Genomic DNA, 20,795 nt, shown 5'->3' with positions numbered 1-20,795 from the left:
CTTCCCGTCTCTCCCAGCTAGCCTGTATCCCTGCCCCGCAGCACTCCGGCCGTGCGAGCCATCCCCCACGTCACCGTTATTCCAGGCATGGGGGACTCAACTGTGGGACTGCATGCAGACCTCTAGGACCTTGGAGTTTCCAGGGCCAGAACCATTCGCACACGTACGCTGGAGGCGGGTCAGCCTTTCCATGGCACCGTTCTCCACTGCCTCCTCCCCTGATGGCGGTCACAACCTCCCTCCTCGGGCATTCCAAGTTCAAAGCTGTTTCCAGTATGGGGGAAGCTGCTGCGTCTTGTCGACTCTTCTGTGTTTGCCCCGCTCTTCAGGTGCGACACTGACAGAGGAGAACACGCAGCTCCAAGGGGACTGGGAAGCCAAGACCACCTCCTTGCGCACTTCGCCCAGCGCCACTCACATTATGGAGGTAACGAGCTCCCTCCCCCCTTGCTGGCACTCTTGGCCGTGGCATCAGCAGGGGAATGGTGAGAGCGAAGGCGTCCACGATCAGCGGGCTGGCGTGGCCTCCCTGTCCCTGCTGAGAGGCTTCCTGCTGTCCCCGAGCAGGGACGATGCGAGGGCTGCGCTCCAGTGTCCCAGCAGCAGCCCCCGTCCTCCTGGCCACCAGCAAGCCCTGGCTGGCAGCAGGGTGCGCACCTTGTGCCCGTGACCCCGACAGTCACTGCCGCCCCTGCTGCCAGCGTTGCTGCGGGCACTGCCGCCAGCACTGCCGGGCGCCTCTGCAGGGCTGCTGGCACTGCCCAGCTAAGCAGCAGCTTCAGGGCCCTCAGTGTGACATGGCTGCGCTGCCTCCCTTCCTCCCTTAGTCCTTTGCGGAGCACCTCCAGCCTTCTGAGAGGTCAGACGTTGTCCGGGTGTTCATCGAGGCAACGAGCGACTCCAGCACCTTTGACAAGGAGGCGGCCAGAAGTGTGCTGGACATGGTCAGGGGAAACCCTGACTTGTGGCTGGCGGATGTAAGTGGCCTACGGCCTGTTGCTGGATTGCCCTGCCCTTCAGGCCTGTCAGGATCTTGTTCCTCCCTCCATCCCTCTCTTCCTCCCAAAGCCCGCTGTCTCGGGCACCTGAAGCCGCCTCAAGGCGGCACAGAGGGATGGCAAGGGCAGCTGAGGAAATGGCCGCACTCCAGTGGCTGCGCCATCCTCACCTGTGTCCCCTCCAGGTGCCAAAGATCACCAGCTGCATCCACAAAACCCTGGGATGCATCAAGTCAGTGCCAGCCCGGCAGAGCGTGGAGTCCCTAATGGTCCCCATGGCTGACAAATGCCCTCAGGAGGTGGTGACAACACTGCTGCAGGTCGCTCCCGGAGGAGACAGGTACTGTCCCCAAAAGCCACCAGGGCTTGTTCCCTGTGGGGAGAGGGGCCTGGAGACGCTCTGGCTGCCAGAGCCCAGGAATCCTGCAGGACACACCCGAGGAGCAGGACCCTCCATCCCACCATGCTTTCCAGCCCAGGGGGTCAGCCAGGCCCACAGCAGGCAAAGCTCAACAAGCAAGCCTGAGCCCACCCCACACTCCTGCCCACCCCACAGGGAGCACCAGCTCAGCCCTCTGCTGCTGCCCAGGGCATCCCAACCATCCTGCAGGGCTGAGCGCGGCCACGCTGCTGTGGCCACGGCTGCCCTGCTGACAGAGCGCTCTGGCTTGCAGCACTGCCCTGGCACTGTGGGAGGCCATGTTCTCCGTGCCCCAGACTGTGCGGAACATTTTGAAGGAGCTGCTCAGCCAGCTCTGGGACCTGAAGAGCAGGCTCTTCTGCACACACCTGGAGGACTACTGCCTCGTTCGCTTGGCCGTGAGTTAGCGGAAAAAGCCCCCGCTGCCCTGTGCCTGGGCTGCGCTAGGAACCAGCAGCCCCACCAGCTCTGCCGCTCGCTCACTGCTGCCCTGCTTTCAGATGCTGGCCAGCAGAGATCTGGGAGACAGGGCGTTTGCTGCAACCTACCTAGACTTCAGGTTCCTGAAGCAAGAAAGGCCAGCCATGCTCTCCCTGGTGCTCAGGGCCATCATGACACTGTCAGAGAGAGACGAGATGGTGAGTAGGGCGTCACCAAGGGGAACCATGTTGGCAGCCAAGGGCTGGGGCAGGGGGTGAGGGCTTGGCCTTGGCCGGCAGTCGGGCGGCGGGGTGACTGCTCCAAAGGCCCTCCCTTTCGTGGTGGGGCCTGCTGGCTGCCTGGGGAGCTTTCCAGGCACGGACCTGGTCCCAAAAGGGAAACAACTCTTTTCTTCACACAGGCAAGAAAAATGAAGGTCATCCTGCCAGACCTCATGAGGGTTCTGCTGTTTGGCTATAAGGCTGCCACCACCAAGGCTCTGCTGGTCTTCAGAACCGTCATGGCTCAGCTGGAGAGCAGGGAGGCCAGCCACATCGCTGTGCAGATGGCGGAATTCCTCCTGCCCCTCTTGGATGACGTAAGGCTCATGTGGAAGCCTGAGCCCCACGGGTGGGCCCTGGGCTCTTGTGGGATGGCTTCTGTGTTCCGCAGCCCAGCACAGCTTCTCCCTGACAGCTGCTCCCGGAGCTCTTCCCACCGTGGCTGCTGAAGCTGGTGGGGGATGCTGGCTGGCTGGCTGGCTGGCTGGGGGGGCCCTTGGGGGGACAGGCACTCCCAGAACTAGCCTCTTGAGTGGCCTTTCACAGACCCGGGACAGCAGATCTGGCCCACAACTCCAGCGTGCAGAATGCCGCCCTGGAGCATCTCCCCTCACATCAGCCATGCTGGAGCTTCTGCTCACCATGGGCAGAGAGCTGCTGGTGCTCCAGTCCTACCGTGCTTCTCCCTCGCAGGAGCTGAGCCAGCTGAGAGAGAGCTCCATCAGCCTCTTCAGAGACCTGATGAAGATGGCGGTGGGGAACGACAAGAGGGAGATGAAGAACATGGTGCGGCTTGGCCTGCTCCCTCTCTTCTTTCGGCTGAGTGACCAAACGCAGAGCGTGGCCCAGGTACAGGTTTCAAAGCTCAGCACTGCTGCGGGGAAGAGACCCCTGGACGTTTGGGCCAGGGCATGTCCCAACTCCCTAAGGGCAGAATTAGCCCAGGACCAAAGTCCCAGAGGAGGGAGACACAAGGTCTCCTGTTCCAGACCGTGGTGCCACCTCCCAGCTTCTGCTGTCCCGCAGGCTGCCGGGGAAGCCCTTCTTGCTGCCGCAGAGCTCCTCAAGTGGAAACCGCTCAAGCACCTAGTGCGGACACAGCAGACATGGCAGATTGGAGAGAGCTTGGTGAGGACAACCCCCGAGGCCCAAGGGCCCAGGCGGGACGAGGGCTGCCCCACACGTCTGGGCTGTAGGCTCTGCACATGTGCCTCGCCTGCCCTGCTGCAGCCTGCACCTGCATCCTTGTGGCCTGTCCTCAAGAACAGAGCCCCCAAGGGCTCTTCTCTCTGCCCCGCTGCCCTCCCCGTACCCAGCGGGAGGGAGGGCTCTCGGCAACCCTGGGACACCTCGACCTGTGTCTCTTTTTCAGTCTCACCCCACAAGGCTCCTGGCTGGGGCATGGGAATGGCCGGGGGGGAAGGGGAATGGCTGGGTCTGCGAGCAGGGACTGGTCCAGCCAACTGGGAATGGACAGTGACGTGCCCATCCCCTTGTGCTCTCTCCAGCTGAAGCAGGACAGGAGCAGAGCTCAAGAATTCTTGACTCAGAGCCTGTCGTACCTGAAGGATGCTCAGGCCAGCTTGCGAGAGGCGGCCGTGAGGTTCATCGGTGGGTCACAGTCCCCAGGGTCCCTCTCTTGGCAGCCTGGCCCCAGTCCTCGCCGCTGCCCTGGCAGCAAGGAGCAGCCCTGTGGCTGCCAGAGCCCCGGCTGCCCCGTGCAGGGCGTTGGCTTCCCTCTCCCAGTCCTGCCCACGCAGGTGGCCATGGCTCCCGCCTTGCTCAGTCCCACCATCTTGGCCCCTGCTCTTCCCTGGGGCCAGCCCTGATGAGGGGAGGGAGCAGGGGCTGACGCAACTCTGTGCCCAGGGCTCGCTGCACGCCACCTGAGGAATCCAAGCGAGAAGCAGCTGGCTGAGATCTGCAGCGGTGAGTAGGGAGGGAGCATGGTCGAGAGGGAATGCCTGGGGGTCTCTGCAGACGTGGGAGGTCATCTCAACTCTGCTTCTTTCCCTTGCAGCCCTTCAGACCTTGGCAGGAGACCGCGAGCCCTCCATCCGCTCCCTGGTAGCTCAGACTGTCATCATCATCCGGGACTCTCCGAGGGAGCAGCCAAGGCCACGATGGACCCTGCGAGCCCTGTGCTGCCACTGATGCTGAGCCCTGTGGAGGAGCAGCTCTTCTCAGGAGAGCGGCAGGATTTTAATAAAGAGCCCTTCTTGAAGCTGGGTTTGACATCTGCCTTTTCCAAGGACCCCAGAACATCTCTGAGTGCAGTGGCACTTTTGAGAGCACAACCCAGAATCACAGGCAAGGGTGATGGAGCAGACAGGAGCACTGGCAATGAGCCTGTCCGAGGCAGCGGAGACGAAGCTCACTGGGCCCATGGGGTTTGTGGCTCGAGTCACACGTGGAAATAGCAGGCTTCTCTCAGGCGTCCACATCTGAGCTGGCCTCATGCACTCCTTATGCACCCAGGGATGCTCAGAGTCTGCCCCTTTTGCACACAGAGGCAGGAGTCACAGTGTCTCTCTCACCTGCTCTTGCCACTCCCAAAGGATGGGAGGCACCTCAGCCCTGCAGTGTGTCACCCTGCCTGCACTCATCTCCCACGTCCCACGTCATGAGGAATGGACACGGGGACCTCAGTCCAAGGAAGCACAACCCAGTGCTGCATTCAGGTGCTTTCCTCCTAACGTGAAGTGACCTCGAGACACTGTCTGTCTTTCCCACAGACCTTCAGGGAACCCCAAGGAATAGCTGATGACATTTGTGGTCTCTCGGGTTCGGCTCACCCCACCTCCCGTACATGATGTGCAGGCTTGCATCTCATCTGTGCCATGCAAACACGGCCTGCTCACGCTCATGCTCATGCTCATTCACCATCCTTCCTCGGAGGGACAAAGGGCCCCTCCAAGCTGCGCTGAGAGGCCGGGGCTGGAAACGGTGGTTGTGCGGGGCCAGCCCAGGACCATTGTCCTGGGGCAGCTTCCGCGGAGTGCCCAGTGCTCACGGGCACAGCCCAGACCCTGCAGCTCTGCTGCTCCGTCAGGTGTCTGGCAGGAGGCCGGGCTGTGAGGGGACACTGCTGCGTGCCCTCATGCCTTCACACTCACAGTGTTTAGCTCTGTACTGGTGCGTACTGGTGTTTTGACCTGCTGGTCACGTTCTTGGGCATGTGCGGAGAGAAACCTTGGAAGAAGACCTCAACCTTCCAGCATTGTCCTCAGGAGATCACCTTTCTTCATGGAAGGCTGTTCTGAGGCCAGCTCTGTCACAGAAGTGCCCATTGCCTGTCCCCGCCTGCGGTCACAGGACTGCCACGCAGCAGGACACTGACCAAGCTGCCAGAGCACTCAGGCCTGGCACCAACACAAGGCATGAGAAGGAGAGTGTGGGAGCGGAAGGAGAACAGCTCTGGAAGACCAAGCGCTGCTGCTCCCTGCCAGTGCTGATGTGCTGGGACTGTTGTCCTCCACCCAATTATCAAGGTGAAACTTCAGCCGCCTTTACTACTAGAAAAAATGAGCTTCCAAGGAAATTTAATGAGATTTCATTTAGTAACTATTTATTAACCTATGAACTAACAGTACACTCTTCTGCTTTGCAATAACAGTATTTCTCAAAGGCATTCTTTCCCAGCCAATTTGAGCTCTGACCGAAGGACGGGGATGTAAATAGTGGGCCTCGCGGGCACGATAACCATTGGGCTTTCCTTGTTCTCTCGTGTGTCTCTGTATCAATTGAAAAGGAGCACAAAATAATCTTCTCATTCCTTACTATTAGGCAAGCTTTGTTGCATGGTGAAGATTTGTTTATTTGTCAGTCTGGTGCAAGGCTGATAATAAAGTCCAGAGTTTGCTGGGGCTTTTTTAAAAAAAAACAATCCCTGAGATCTTGAGTAAATATCCAGCTGAGCTGACGTTGATACTGTAAATCGGGTAATTGCAGAAAGAAAGTTGTACAACCAAAAAAAGATGCAAGGATGATGCCAAAGCAAATCTGGATTTCATATGTACAAGGGAGGGCGAGGGCAGCAAGATGATCTGACATGGTTTCCTTACAGTAAAAGAATAGACAGGGTGAACGTGGGCCTGCTGCTGCACTCTCTAAGATTAGAAGCAGACAGGACTGAAGGTACTTCATGGCTCCTCTGCCTCCGTCTTCAGCAAAAGATCTCCTGGGACACTGTTCCTGAAGGCAGGAGTCTGGAGACCACCCAGGAGTGGATGGGGCTCCGTTCAGGGGTTACCTGATCAAAATGAGACACCGTTACAGAAAAGGAGATGGGTCATTTGATGGGTCAGCTCCCTGAACACAAGTATCGCTGTGCTGTGGCACCTGAGATTCCCAGGAACACCCACCTCTTGGTTCAGAGGAGTGTGACTCCTCTTGAGGTGTCCTGGACTGTCTCCTCACTCAGCTGGGGCTTCAGGCACCCCCTTTTCTGACATATTGTGCCTGCATCAGGAGATGCTCCAGATCCGTAAGAACTGAAGGCTGCTGATACCACCTCTTCTGGAAATGGGGAGGAGGGAGAGGGGGAAGGAAATAGAAGAAATACTGCTTCATTGCTATTTATTAGGGAAATGCTCTCTGTTTGGCTATTCCTGAAATCTCTCTCATCATCCACACCAGGCCTGAAGCCTTGAGGAAAATGCTGCAGAGAGCCTTGGCTTGTAAGGGCATTTTGCATGTTAATGAGCCCTCTGCTGCCATGCTCCTAAACTGCAGATCCTGAAACAATGAACAAAGCCCCAGCAAAGGAAAAGGCAGAAACAAACTCAAGTTTCTGAAGGTGCTTGGGATCCCACAAAGGGGGGATCACTGACACAGCTCTGAAGGAAACAAGCAGTCCGTGTCCCTGGGGGATGGTGAAGCAAAAGCCTGCAGACACTGGTCACAGGTGGTAAAGGTGATGTGGAGGTGGTTCTGATGCCATGTCAGCCCTTCATGTTTGTTTCTCATCAGAATGGCCGAGCCCTGACCCCCAGGGCCTGGCAAAGGAGACCTTTTCTCTCAGATGTTTCTCGAGGCTCTGCCTGTGGTCACTGCGAGGGTATTTGTGTTTGCGATGGGGTTCGGTGACAAGTGCTGTTGCTTTAACAACAAAGCTGTGGTTTTCTGAGGATTTGGCAGTGCCTGTGAGGTCCCCCAAACCCATCCAGCTTCTTTCATAGGCCTGGCAAGGGTCCTCAATCACCTAAGCTGTCCCAGTCCCAAACTTGTTTGAATCCTCAATTTGGATCCGTGCCCCAGCACTCAAATGCACACCTTCCTTCTCCTGCCAACCCAAAGTAAAAAAGAAAAGCCAATCTATTCCACATTAGCATGACCAGCCCATGCTCCTCAGGTGTTCTTCTTGCCTTTAACACACTTACTGCTACGCATAGACCACTCTCTTCCTGCACTCCCATGTCTCTCACTAACCTTTCACTCTCGTCTTCCAGTAATGGGCCAACACTCCAGGAGGTTCATGCTTCCTCCAGGCTCACGGATGTTTCCTGAGATCCATCGCAGTGTGGGGAGTGTAAGAGAGGAGCAGAGCAGGGTCACCTCATTGGGCATGACCGAGCACAGCCGCCTCCAGCAGCAGCCATTTTGCATCTCCCAAGTGCAGCCATGCCCACAAGATGAAAATATCACTGCCATCTCTGCTTAGCCCAAGAGAGGCCTTTCTTCCTTCCGTATTCCCAGGAAAATCTTCCTCTTCTTCCTCCTCCACTTGCGGACATCAACTGCTTTCCATTTCTGGGCTCAGACATTCACTAAATGTAAGGATTCACTAAAGCCATCAGCCATCCCATTGCTTCTCCCTGACACGCCCCAACCCTCTCCAGTCACTGCTGCTCAGGGCCTCCCACTCTTCAGAAGAGGCCTTGAGCTTCTTGGTTCTTCCTGGTGCCTACTGTAAGCTTCCTCGCTCTCTCCAGAGTGCATGGTGAGCTTTCTTGTCCGTAACAGCACCTTTATGACCGTGTCTTACTGAATGCTTGTCTTTTTATGACCATCCGTGCAGCAAGTGTAGTCACAGGAAAGCACCAAACACATAAAACCCGACGCCGAGCAAAATGTTGTAAAGACCTGATGAGTCGCCCTCCGTGGCTGTGTCCTTCCTGGAAGGTGTCTGTCCCGAGAAGGGGATCCAGCTTCTGCCCTGAGAGGCACATGAGAGTGTCCATGCGCCTGGGCAGGAAAAGGGTGGCTTTTGCCAGACCACCCTTCATCTGAACCACTTAGATATCTTCTTCTGGATGGGGAGAGGGGAGCAGGGTTTTTGTTAGTTTATTGGTGGGTTTGGTTTTTGCTTGTGGTTTTGGTTTGTTTGTGTGTTGTTTTTTTGTGCGTGTGGGGGGGTTCTGTTTTGTCTGTTTGTGTGCTTGTTTGTTTGTTTTTTGTAGATGCAAAAATGTGCCTGTATCTGAGTAGCTGGCAAAAGTTTTTCAAAAAGGTCTCCTCATAGACGTTATTTGATTGAAATAATTGTATTTCTTTTTCAGAGTAGGCAAGATTCCCTTTTTAGGAAGCATTATTATTTTTTCTTTTTTTCCACATTGCTTCCTTTGAGAGATGGTGTGAATTTTGGGGTTGTCCTGGGCAGGGACAGGAGTTGGACTCGACGATCCTTGTGGGTGCCTTCCAACTCTGGACATTCTGTGATTCTAAGAACATAGAGAGATGTCAACCGAAGAAACATCCTCATTGCTTCCTCCTTCCCACGACCTGATCCCTTGGGCATTTTCAGTATCTCTGGGGCAATGCAAAGCAAAAATAGAACCAGAGAATCATTTTGGTTGGAAGAGACCCTCAGGATCATTGAGTTCAACCAGCCCTCCTGACCGGCCACCAACTGGATTTGGCTCCGTTCACCACAACTCCCAAAGAGCCCAGCCCTCCAGCCAATTCTTTATCCATCGCAGAGTCTACCCACCCAGCCCGTGAGCTGCAGCTTCTCCAGGAAAATGCTGTGCGTTATGGTGTCCAAGGCCTTCCTGAAGTCTAAGTACACAACATCCACAGCCTTTCCCTCAGCTACTACTTGGGTCGTCTTCTTGGAGAACGACATCAGGTTGGTCAAACCTTTCATAAAGCCATGTTGACTAGGCCTGATCATAGAGTTCTCTTGTAAGTGACGAGTGATGTTACTCAAGATCTGGGTACCTGGAGCACAACTCTTCTGAGGATTAAAGACTGAGGCGAAGAAGGCGTTTAGTACCTCAGCCTTTCCACCTTTTTCACCCCCTCACCACCTGGATTTGTCCTTTCGTGCTCGGCCAGCTCCAACACTTTGTCACGTGGTTACACGGTTAGTTTATCCTCAAGCCACTGAGAGCTTCTGTAAGCGGTGAGACAGCAGACACCTGAAACAAAGCCCACCCTCTGTGCTACCCACCCTTGGAAATCCCTAGAAATCTCTACAGAGCCACCAAAGGAGCAGCTTCGCTGCTGTTCTGAGCAGCCAGCCAGCTGAACACGAGGCTCTGCGACACCGCGGAGGGCAACAGGGAGGTCCCGAGGGGACATGAGGGCAAAGGGGGGCCTGGAGGCACCCCAAGAACACCCAGGTGCCCAGGGCTGAGCCGGCCTGTGCCTCCCAACGGGACACCCTGCCCCTCCCTGCCCAGGTGCAGGGTCACAGTGGGGCCCGTTGTGACCTCACTTGGTGACACCCGCTGCACCGCGTGTGCTCAGCGCAGCTGCGAGCCCCAGCCCACACTGTCCGGCAGGACGGTGACAGGAGAGGGTGTGCGAGCACGGAGACGGCGAGTAGCCCCCGAGCGCAGCCCACCTCTTTCAGAGAATTGGAGAATCAGAGACTTCTTTTGGTTGGAAGCGACCCCTAAGATCATCGCACCCAACCATATCCTAATCCTAGCTGCCCCCGGCAGACTCCCTTCTGCCCCCGGCAGACTCGTGGCGAGGACTCCTCGAGCACAACCCACGTCTTTGCCCGCTGCCCCCGGCAGACTCGTGGCGAGGACTCCTCGAGCACAACCCACGTCTTTGCCCGCTGCCCCTGGCAGACTCGTGGCAAGGACTCCTCGAGGACAACCCACGTCCTTGCCCTCCGCCCCAGGCAGGCTCGCGGCATCGCGCCAAAGCTTCCCCCTTCACCAGCCCAGCCTCTTTCCTCAAACGCGAAAGATGGCAGAGAAACTTCTCAGGGTGGCCCTGAAGGAGGACAGGGCTCCTCAGGAGAGCAGCTCTCCAGTGGAGTCCCATGAGCTATGCCTGGCCCAGCAACTGGAGATGGGTGAGTGAGGGGCCCTGATTTTCTGCAAAGAGCGGGGGCCAGCGAGCGCTCCCTGTTCAACGCCACGATCACGTTTCCCCGCACGCTGGCAGGGGCGTCCCACGGGTGCTGGCCATGATGCCACCTGAATGCCAGGGCTGCTCCGAGCTGGGAGCCGGCCCCAGCTCAGCCTCTGCGGGCTGAAGCGAGTTCCTCAGCCGCTGCGCTGGGGCTTCCCGCATCCTGCCTGGCTCCAGCATCGCAGCCCGTCTGCCGGGCACCCTCCAGCACTGGCACGCAGGGGAAGACTGTGCCAGGGCAGGGGGCACAGGGCTGGATGGGGGGCAGAGCTCCTTCCTCTGCTCTCTCCTGCCTGCGCACCCTCTCTGTAGCCCTCCCTGCTCTCCTCCTTTCTTAGACGCCAGCTGGTTACCAGCGTACCACCTGGAACCAGAACATGTGGACGCCATCAGGGCCTTTGTCAGCAGCCCAGAAAAGGTAAGTGCGGCCATTTGGAAGGCGGCTGAGCTGGCATCTGCCGACAGGGGCTCTGCTGCGGGGCTGCTGGAGGGCGCTGGCTGGGCAGAGCTGCTTCTGCCAGCTCTCCATCCGGCACTGCACCCCCGGTGCTGCTGTGCCACTGACCGTGTGTCCCCGTCTCATGCTCCCTGTTTGTCTCTCTGTCCCCCGGCTGCCAGGACGAGGAACGGAAGCTGAACTTCCTTAAAAGCATCGCTATGCTCTTCAGAGCCGCAACGTACAACGGCTCGTGCCAGGGCCTAGACCTGTTCTGCCAGAGATACAAACTGGCAGAGCATATCAAGGTGAGGGGGTAGCCGGTGGCTCCGGGGAAGGGGACAAGGCCCCCAGCAGCGGCGCCCTGTGAGGACAGCGTTGGGCAGGGCGAGGGGCTGCTGGCACTGGGTGCTGGCAAGCTGCCAGGTCCCATCCTGGCTGTGCTCTGCAGGTGCTGCTGGACGAAGAGCCCAGGGACCAACTGCACACAGCGGTGTGGCGGAGCGCCATGTTTGCCGTGACCGAAATGAGGTACCTGCCCAACCCTCCCGGGGACTCCTGCCCCAGAGCCCCGTGTCCACCTGCACGAGGCCTCCAGGCACTGCTCCCCGCACCAGTGTCCGACCGGACCCTCTCTCTTTGCAGCTTCGTGGAGGCGGTGCTGGAGGGCAAAGAGATAGGCCTCCTCCAAGTGTGCTTCTCCGGCATCTTCCTGCTTCCTCCAAAAGAGGAAATGCAGGACCTGAAACCTTTCCTGTACTTCACGGTAAGTGCTGGGTGACCTACAGGAGCTCCGGTCCCTCGGGGCTGCTCCCTGGTCTCCCTGTCCTGTGCTGTGACCAGAGATGCAAGGCAGGGCACGGTCTCGGCTTTGCTTTCCCACTCTCGTCCCGTCGTCCCATTCCTGTGGGCCTGGCCACGTCCAGTGCCGCAGGCTGCCCTGCCCACAGCACACTGTTTGCCCCGGGCCTCTCCCAGGCACAGCAAAGCAGCCCCCGAGTCCTACCTTGGTGCTGGGACTTCAGCTCAGTGTCCCAGGGGTGAGAGGGACAGCAGGAAACATGGCCACAACTCGTTGTCTTCCTTGCAGACCATGAAAGGCATGGACACCATGCTGGTTGCACTGGTGCTCAACTCTCCGACCTCCGGAGTCAACGAGAAGATGCAGCGTATCTTCCAGGTCTGGCATGTGCAAAGAGTGGGCTTGACAAGGGCTCTTCTTCTCCCTGGGGGACGGGGTGTCCACTGCTGAGTGGACAGTCCCACCCCGTGCCATGCAGAGAGCGCACTGCAGGGTGGTGCCCACCTCCCCGGGCGAACCAGGGGCTGCCCACCAGGCTCTTCCGCAGCACAGTGGCCAGCCACACAGGGAGGCATCTGCCTTCCTGCCTGGCTAGAGGGCTGGCCCTGGGCATCTGTCCCAAGCCTGCCAGGGACCCTAGGGCACGAAACCACTACAGGCTTTGCTCCAGATCGGAGCAAGCCTTCATGGACTGGGCGAGTCCCGCCCAGGACGGGAGCGGTGGCTGCTCCCAGGGCTCACCAGCAGCTTCTCTCTCCCCAGATGCTCTTGACCTTCACCACCTCTGAGAGGGCATCTGTGCGCGAGAGGGCCGTGGGCAGGATGAGGGTGCTCAGCTTCTTGCTGGCCAACTACTCCTCACTGAAGGTAACGACCAGGCAGACCCCGCTCTGCCAGCAGCCAGCTCTGCCCCAGTCCTGTGTCGGCCGGGGCTGCCCAAGGAGCCCGGGCGGAGCACAGGTCTGGCAGCTTTCCCCGCATGGGGCTGTTGGGCAAGCCGGGTTCCGCAGGGCCACGCAAATCTCTGACCCACCTGCATGCAACCCTGGGCACACACGTGGGTTCAGGGCCTCGGCCCCAGGTGCCCTCAAGCCCTCTGCTCTTCCTCATCCCTTGCCCAGGCCGATCCCAATGAGGAGAGACACGCCTCCTGTGCAGAGATACAAATGCCAATCATTGGACAGCTGCTGGGACATCTCCTGCTACTCCTCTCATTCAAGGAAGAAGAGACCAGCCGCTTGGCTTTGGACGCTCTTTGTCTCCTCTTCCAATTCAAGTACCAGCAACACTGTAAGAGAAGCTGTGGTGGGATGGATCCCCCTGCACACCAACATCACCCAGTAGCTCTGCTCGTCTTCCTGACGAGTTTGCAACAGACAGTTCTGCTGCTTGCTGGAGGCACCACCTTGTCACCAGCACTGCCCTTCCTCTGCTCCTGACCCCCACGCTCTCTCCCGGGCTCTTGATGGTCCCATGTAGCTCAGCTGCTCCTCAGGAGCGTGGGAGGCAGCCCCAGGCCGCATCTTCCCATCTCTCCCAGCTAGCCTGTATCCCTGCCCCGCAGCACTCCGGCCGTGCGAGCCATCCCCCACGTCACCGTTATTCCAGGCATGGGGGACTCAACTGTGGGACTGCATGCAGACCTCTAGGACCTTGGAGTTTCCAGGGCCAGAACCATTCGCACACGTACGCTGGAGGCGGGTCAGCCTTTCCGTGGCACCGTTCTCCACTGCCTCCTCCCCTGATGGCGGTCACAACCTCCCTCCTCGGGCATTCCAAGTTCAAAGCTGTTTCCAGTATGGGGGAAGCTGCTGCGTCTTGTCGACTCTTCTGCGTTTGCCCCGCTCTTCAGGTGCGACACTGACAGAGGAGAACACGCAGCTCCAAGGGGACTGGGAAGCCAAGACCACCTCCTTGCGCACTTCGCCCAGCGCCACTCACATTATGGAGGTAACGAGCTCCCTCCCCCCCTGCTGGCACTCTTGGCCGTGGCATCAGCAGGGGAATGGTGAGAGCGAAGGCGTCCACAATCAGCGGGCTGGCGTGGCCTCCCTGTCCCTGCTGAGAGGCTTCCTGCTGTCCCCGAGCGGGGACGATGCGAGGGCTGCGCTCCAGTGTCCCAGCAGCAGCCCCCGTCCTCCTGGCCACCAGCAAGCCCTGGCTGGCAGCAGGGTGCGCACCTTGTGCCCGTGACCCCAACAGTCACTGCCGCCCCTGCTGCCAGCGTTGCTGCGGGCACTGCCGCCAGCACTGCCGGGCGCCTCTGCAGGGCTGCTGGCACTGCCCAGCTAAGCAGCAGCTTCAGGGCCCTCAGTGTGACATGGCTGCGCTGCCTCCCTTCCTCCCTTAGTCCTTTGCGGAGTACCTCCAGCCTTCTGAGAGGTCAGACGTTGTCCGGGTGTTCATCGAGGCAACGAGCGACTCCAGCACCTTTGACAAGGAGGCGGCCAGAAGTGTGCTGGACATGGTCAGGGGAAACCCTGACTTGTGGCTGGCGGATGTAAGTGGCCTACGGCCTGTTGCTGGATTGCCCTGCCCTTCAGGCCTGTCAGGATCTTGTTCCTCCCTCCATCCCTCTCTTCCTCCCAAAGCCCGCTGTCTCGGGCACCTGAAGCCACCTCAAGGCGGCACAGAGGGATGGCAAGGGCAGCTGAGGAAATGGCCGCACTCCAGTGGCTGCGCCATCCTCACCTGTGTCCCCTCCAGGTGCCAAAGATCACCAGCTGCATCCACAAAACCCTGGGATGCATCAAGTCAGTGCCAGCCCGGCAGAGCGTGGAGTCCCTAATGGTCCCCATGGCTGACAAATGCCCTCAGGAGGTGGTGACAACACTGCTGCAGGTCGCTCCCGGAGGAGACAGGTACTGTCCCCAAAAGCCACCAGGGCTTGTTCCCTGTGGGGAGAGGGGCCTGGAGACGCTCTGGCTGCCAGAGCCCAGGAATCCTGCAGGACACACCCGAGGAGCAGGACCCTCCATCCCACCATGCTTTCCAGCCCAGGGGGTCAGCCAGGCCCACAGCAGGCAAAGCTCAACAAGCAAGCCTGAGCCCACCCCACACTCCTGCCCACCCCACAGGGAGCACCAGCTCAGCCCTCTGCTGCTGCCCAGGGCATCCCAACCATCCTGCAGGGCTGAGCGCGGCCACGCTGCTGTGGCCACGGCTGCCCTGCTGACAGAGCGCTCTGGCTTGCAGCACTGCCCTGGCACTGTGGGAGGCCATGTTCTCCGTGCCCCAGACTGTGCGGAACATTTTGAAGGAGCTGCTCAGCCAGCTCTGGGACCTGAAGAGCAGGCTCTTCTGCACACACCTGGAGGACTACTGCCTCGTTCGCTTGGCCGTGAGTTAGCGGAAAAAGCCCCCGCTGCCCTGTGCCTGGGCTGCGCTAGGAACCAGCAGCCCCACCAGCTCTGCCGCTCGCTCACTGCTGCCCTGCTTTCAGATGCTGGCCAGCAGAGATCTGGGAGACAGGGCGTTTGCTGCAACCTACCTAGACTTCAGGTTCCTGAAGCAAGAAAGGCCAGCCATGCTCTCCCTGGTGCTCAGGGCCATCATGACACTGTCAGAGAGAGACGAGATGGTGAGTAGGGCGTCACCAAGGGGAACCATGTTGGCAGCCAAGGGCTGGGGCAGGGGGTGAGGGCTTGGCCTTGGCCGGCAGTCGGGCGGCGGGGTGACTGCTCCAAAGGCCCTCCCTTTCGTGGTGGGGCCTGCTGGCTGCCTGGGGAGCTTTCCAGGCACGGACCTGGTCCCAAAAGGGAAACAACTCTTTTCTTCACACAGGCAAGAAAAATGAAGGTCATCCTGCCAGACCTCATGAGGGTTCTGCTGTTTGGCTATAAGGCTGCCACCACCAAGGCTCTGCTGGTCTTCAGAACCGTCATGGCTCAGCTGGAGAGCAGGGAGGCCAGCCACATCGCTGTGCAGATGGCGGAATTCCTCCTGCCCCTCTTGGATGACGTAAGGCTCATGTGGAAGCCTGAGCCCCACGGGTGGGCCCTGGGCTCTTGTGGGATGGCTTCTGTGTTCCGCAGCCCAGCACAGCTTCTCCCTGACAGCTGCTCCCGGAGCTCTTCCCACCGTGGCTGCTGAAGCTGGTGGGGGATGCTGGCTGGCTGGCTGGCTGGCTGGGGGGGCCCTTGGGGGAACAGGCACTCCCAGAACAAGCCTCTTGAGTGGCCTTTCACAGACCCGGGACAGCAGATCTGGCCCACAACTCCAGCGTGCAGAATGCCGCCCTGGAGCATCTCCCCTCACATCAGCCATGCTGGAGCTTCTGCTCACCATGAGCAGAGAGCTGCTGGTGCTCCAGTCCTACCGTGCTTCTCCCTCGCAGGAGCTGAGCCAGCTGAGAGAGAGCTCCATCAGCCTCTTCAGAGACCTGATGAAGATGGCGGTGGGGAACGACAAGAGGGAGATGAAGAACATGGTGCGGCTTGGCCTGCTCCCTCTCTTCTTTCGGCTGAGTGACCAAACGCAGAGCGTGGCCCAGGTACAGGTTTCAAAGCTCAGCACTGCTGCGGGGAAGAGACCCCTGGACGTTTGGGCCAGGGCATGTCCCAACTCCCTAAGGGCAGAATTAGCCCAGGACCAAAGTCCCAGAGGAGGGAGACACAAGGTCTCCTGCTCCAGACCGTGGTGCCATCTCCCAGCTTCTGCTGTCCCGCAGGCTGCCGGGGAAGCCCTTCTTGCTGCCGCAGAGCTCCTCAAGTGGAAACCGCTCAAGCACCTAGTGCGGACACAGCAGACATGGCAGATTGGAGAGAGCTTGGTGAGGACAACCCCCGAGGCCCAGGGCCCAGGCGGGACGAGGGCTGCCCCACACGTCTGGGCTGTAGGCTCTGCACATGTGCCTCGCCTGCCCTGCTGCAGCCTGCACCTGCATCCTTGTGGCCTGTCCTCAAGAACAGAGCCCCCAAGGGCTCTTCTCTCTGCCCCGCTGCCCTCCCCGTACCCAGCGGGAGGGAGGGCTCTCGGCAACCCTGGGACACCTCGACCTGTGTCTCTTTTTCAGTCTCACCCCACAAGGCTCCTGGCTGGGGCATGGGAATGGCCGGGGGGGAAGGGGAATGGCTGGGTCTGGGAGCAGGGACTGGTCCAGCCAACTGGGAATGGACAGTGACGTGCCCATCCCCTTGTGCTCTCTCCAGCTGAAGCAGGACAGGAGCAGAGCTCAAGAATTCTTGATTCAGAGCCTGTCGTACCTGAAGGATGCTCAGGCCAGCTTGCGAGAGGCGGCCGTGAGGTTCATCGGTGGGTCACAGTCCCCAGGGTCCCTCTCTTGGCAGCCTGGCCCCAGTCCTCGCCGCTGCCCTGGCAGCAAGGAGCAGCCCTGTGGCTGCCAGAGCCCCGGCTGCCCCGTGCAGGGCGTTGGCTTCCCTCTCCCAGTCCTGCCCACGCAGGTGGCCATGGCTCCCGCCTTGCTCAGTCCCACCATCTTGGCCCCTGCTCTTCCCTGGGGCCAGCCCTGATGAGGGGAGGGAGCAGGGGCTGACGCAACTCTGTGCCCAGGGCTCGCTGCACGCCACCTGAGGAATCCAAGCGAGAAGCAGCTGGCTGAGATCTGCAGCGGTGAGTAGGGAGGGAGCATGGTCGAGAGGGAATGCCTGGGGGTCTCTGCAGACGTGGGAGGTCATCTCAACTCTGCTTCTTTCCCTTGCAGCCCTTCGGACCTTGGCAGAAGACCGCGAGCCCTCCATCCGCTCCCTGGTAGCTCAGACTGTCATCATCATCCGGGACGCTCCGAGGGAGCAGCCAAGGCCACGATGGACCCTGCCGGCCCTGTGCTGCCACTGATGCTGAGCCCTGTGGAGGAGCAGCTCTTCTCAGGAGAGCGGCGGGATTTTAATAAAGAGCCCTTCTTGAAGCTGGGTTTGACATCTGCCTTTTCCAAGGACCCCAGAACGTCTCTGAGTGCAGTGGCACTTTTGAGAGCACAACCCAGAATCACAGGCAAGGGTGATGGAGCAGACAGGAGCACTGGCAATGAGCCTGTCCGAGGCAGCGGAGACGAAGCTCACTGGGCCCATGGGGTTTGTGGCTCGGGTCACACGTGGAAATAGCAGGCTTCTCTCAGGCGTCCACATCTGAGCTGGCCTCATGCACTCCTTATGCACCCAGGGATGCTCAGAGTCTGCCCCTTTTGCACACAGAGGCAGGAGTCACAGTGTCTCTCTCACCTGCTCTTGCCACTCCCAAAGGATGGGAGGCACCTCAGCCCTGCAGTGTGTCACCCTGCCTGCACTCATCTCCCACGTCCCACGTCATGAGGAATGGACACGGGGACCTCAGTCCAAGGAAGCACAACCCAGTGCTGCATTCAGGTGCTTTCCTCCTAACGTGAAGTGACCTCGAGACACTGTCTGTCTTTCCCACAGACCTTCAGGGAACCCCAAGGAATAGCTGATGACATTTGTGGTCTCTCGGGTTCGGCTCACCCCACCTCCCGTACATGATGTGCAGGCTTGCATCTCATCTGTGCCATGCAAACACGGCCTGCTCACGCTCATGCTCATGCTCATTCACCATCCTTCCTCGGAGGGACAAAGGGCCCCTCCAAGCTGCGCTGAGAGGCCGGGGCTGGAAACGGTGGTTGTGCGGGGCCAGCCCGGGACCATTGTCCTGGGGCAGCTTCCGCGGAGTGCCCAGTGCTCACGGGCACAGCCCAGACCCTGCAGCTCTGCTGCTCCGTCAGGTGTCTGGCAGGAGGCCGGGCTGTGAGGGGACACTGCTGCGTGCCCTCATGCCTTCACACTCACAGTGTTTAGCTCTGTACTGGTGCGTACTGGTGTTTTGACCTGCTGGTCACGTTCTTGGGCATGTGCGGAGAGAAACCTTGGAAGAAGACCTCAACCTTCCAGCATTGTCCTCAGGAGATCACCTTTCTTCATGGAAGGCTGTTCTGAGGCCAGCTCTGTCACAGAAGTGCCCATTGCCTGTCCCCGCCTGCGGTCACAGGACTGCCACGCAGCAGGACACTGACCAAGCTGCCAGAGCACTCAGGCCTGGCACCAACACAAGGCATGAGAAGGAGAGTGTGGGAGCGGAAGGAGAACAGCTCTGGAAGACCAAGCGCTGCTGCTCCCTGCCAGTGCTGATGTGCTGGGACTGTTGTCCTCCACCCAATTATCAAGGTGAAACTTCAGCCTCCTTTACTACTAGAAAAAATGAGCTTCCAAGGAAATTTAATGAGATTTCATTTAGTAACTATTTATTAACCTATGAACTAACAGTACACTCTTCTGCTTTGCAATAACAGTATTTCTCAAAGGCATTCTTTCCCAGCCAATTTGAGCTCTGACCGAAGGACGGGGATGTAAATAGTGGGCCTCGCGGGCACGATAACCATTGGGCTTTCCTTGTTCTCTCGTGTGTCTCTGTATCAATTGAAAAGGAGCACAAAATAATCTTCTCATTCCTTACTATTAGGCAAGCTTTGTTGCATGGCGAAGATTTGTTTATTTGTCAGTCTGGTGCAAGGCTGATAATAAAGTCCAGAGTTTGCTGGGGCTTTTTTAAAAAAAAACAATCCCTGAGATCTTGAGTAAATATCCAGCTGAGCTGACGTTGATACTGTAAATCGGGTAATTGCAGAAAGAAAGTTGTACAACCAAAAAAAGATGCAAGGATGATGCCAAAGCAAATCTGGATTTCATATGTACAAGGGAGGGCGAGGGCAGCAAGATGATCTGACATGGTTTCCTTACAGTAAAAGAATAGACAGGGTGAACGTGGGCCTGCTGCTGCACTCTCTAAGATTAGAAGCAGACAGGACTGAAGGTACTTCATGGCTCCTCTGCCTCCGTCTTCAGCAAAAGATCTCCTGGGACACTGTTCCTGAAGGCAGGAGTCTGGAGACCACCCAGGAGTGGATGGGGCTCCGTTCAGGGGTTACCTGATCAAAATGAGACACCGTTACAGAAAAGGAGATGGGTCATTTGATGGGTCAGCTCCCTGAACACAAGTATCGCTGTGCTGTGGCACCTGAGATTCCCAGGAACACCCACCTCTTGGTTCAGAGGAGTGTGACTCCTCTTGAGGTGTCCTGGACTGTCTCCTCACTCACCTGGGGCTTCAGGCACCCCCTTTTCTGACATATTGTGCCTGCATCAGGAGATGCTCCAGATCCGTAAGAACTGAAGGCTGCTGATACCACCTCTTCTGGAAATGGGGAGGAGGGAGAGGGGGAAGGAAATAGAAGAAATACTGCTTCATTGCTATTTATTAGGGAAATGCTCTCTGTTTGGCTATTCCTGAAATCTCTCTCATCATCCACACCAGGCCTGAAGCCTTGAGGAAAATGCTGCAGAGAGCCTTGGCTTGTAAGGGCATTTTGCATGTTAATGAGCCCTCTGCTGCCATGCTCCTAAACTGCAGATCCTGAAACAATGAACAAAGCCCCAGCAAAGGAAAAGGCAGAAACAAACTCAAGTTTCTGAAGGTGCTTGGGATCCCACAAAGCGGGGATCACTGACACAGCTCTGAAGGAAACAAGCAGTCCGTGTCCCTGGAGGATGGTGAAGCAAAAGCCTGCAGACACTGGTCACAGGTGGTAAAGGTGATGTGGAGGTGGTTCTGATGCCATGTCAGCCCTTCATGTTTGTTTCTCATCAGAATGGCCGAGCCCTGACCCCCAGGGCCTGGCAAAGGAGACCTTTTCTCTCAGATGTTTCTCGAGGCTCTGCCTGTGGTCACTGCGAGGGTATTTGTGTTTGCGATGGGGTTCGGTGACAAGTGCTGTTGCTTTAACAACAAAGCTGTGGTTTTCTGAGGATTTGGCAGTGCCTGTGAGGTCCCCCAAACCCATCCAGCTTCTTTCATAGGCCTGGCAAGGGTCCTCAATCACCTAAGCTGTCCCAGTCCCAAACTTGTTTGAATCCTCAATTTGGATCCGTGCCCCAGCACTCAAATGCACACCTTCCTTCTCCTGCCAACCCAAAGTAAAAAAGAAAAGCCAATCTATTCCACATTAGCATGACCAGCCCATGCTCCTCAGGTGTTCTTCTTGCCTTTAACACACTTACTGCTACGCATAGACCACTCTCTTCCTGCACTCCCATGTCTCTCACTAACCTTTCACTCTCGTCTTCCAGTAATGGGCCAACACTCCAGGAGGTTCATGCTT

The sequence above is a fragment of the Streptopelia decaocto genome, assembly GCF_964273445.1.
Source record: "Streptopelia decaocto genome assembly, chromosome: Z".
NCBI classification, from domain to species: Eukaryota; Metazoa; Chordata; class Aves; order Columbiformes; family Columbidae; genus Streptopelia; species Streptopelia decaocto.
The sequence above is the reverse complement of the archived record's forward strand: the minus strand, read 5'-3'. Positions refer to the sequence as shown.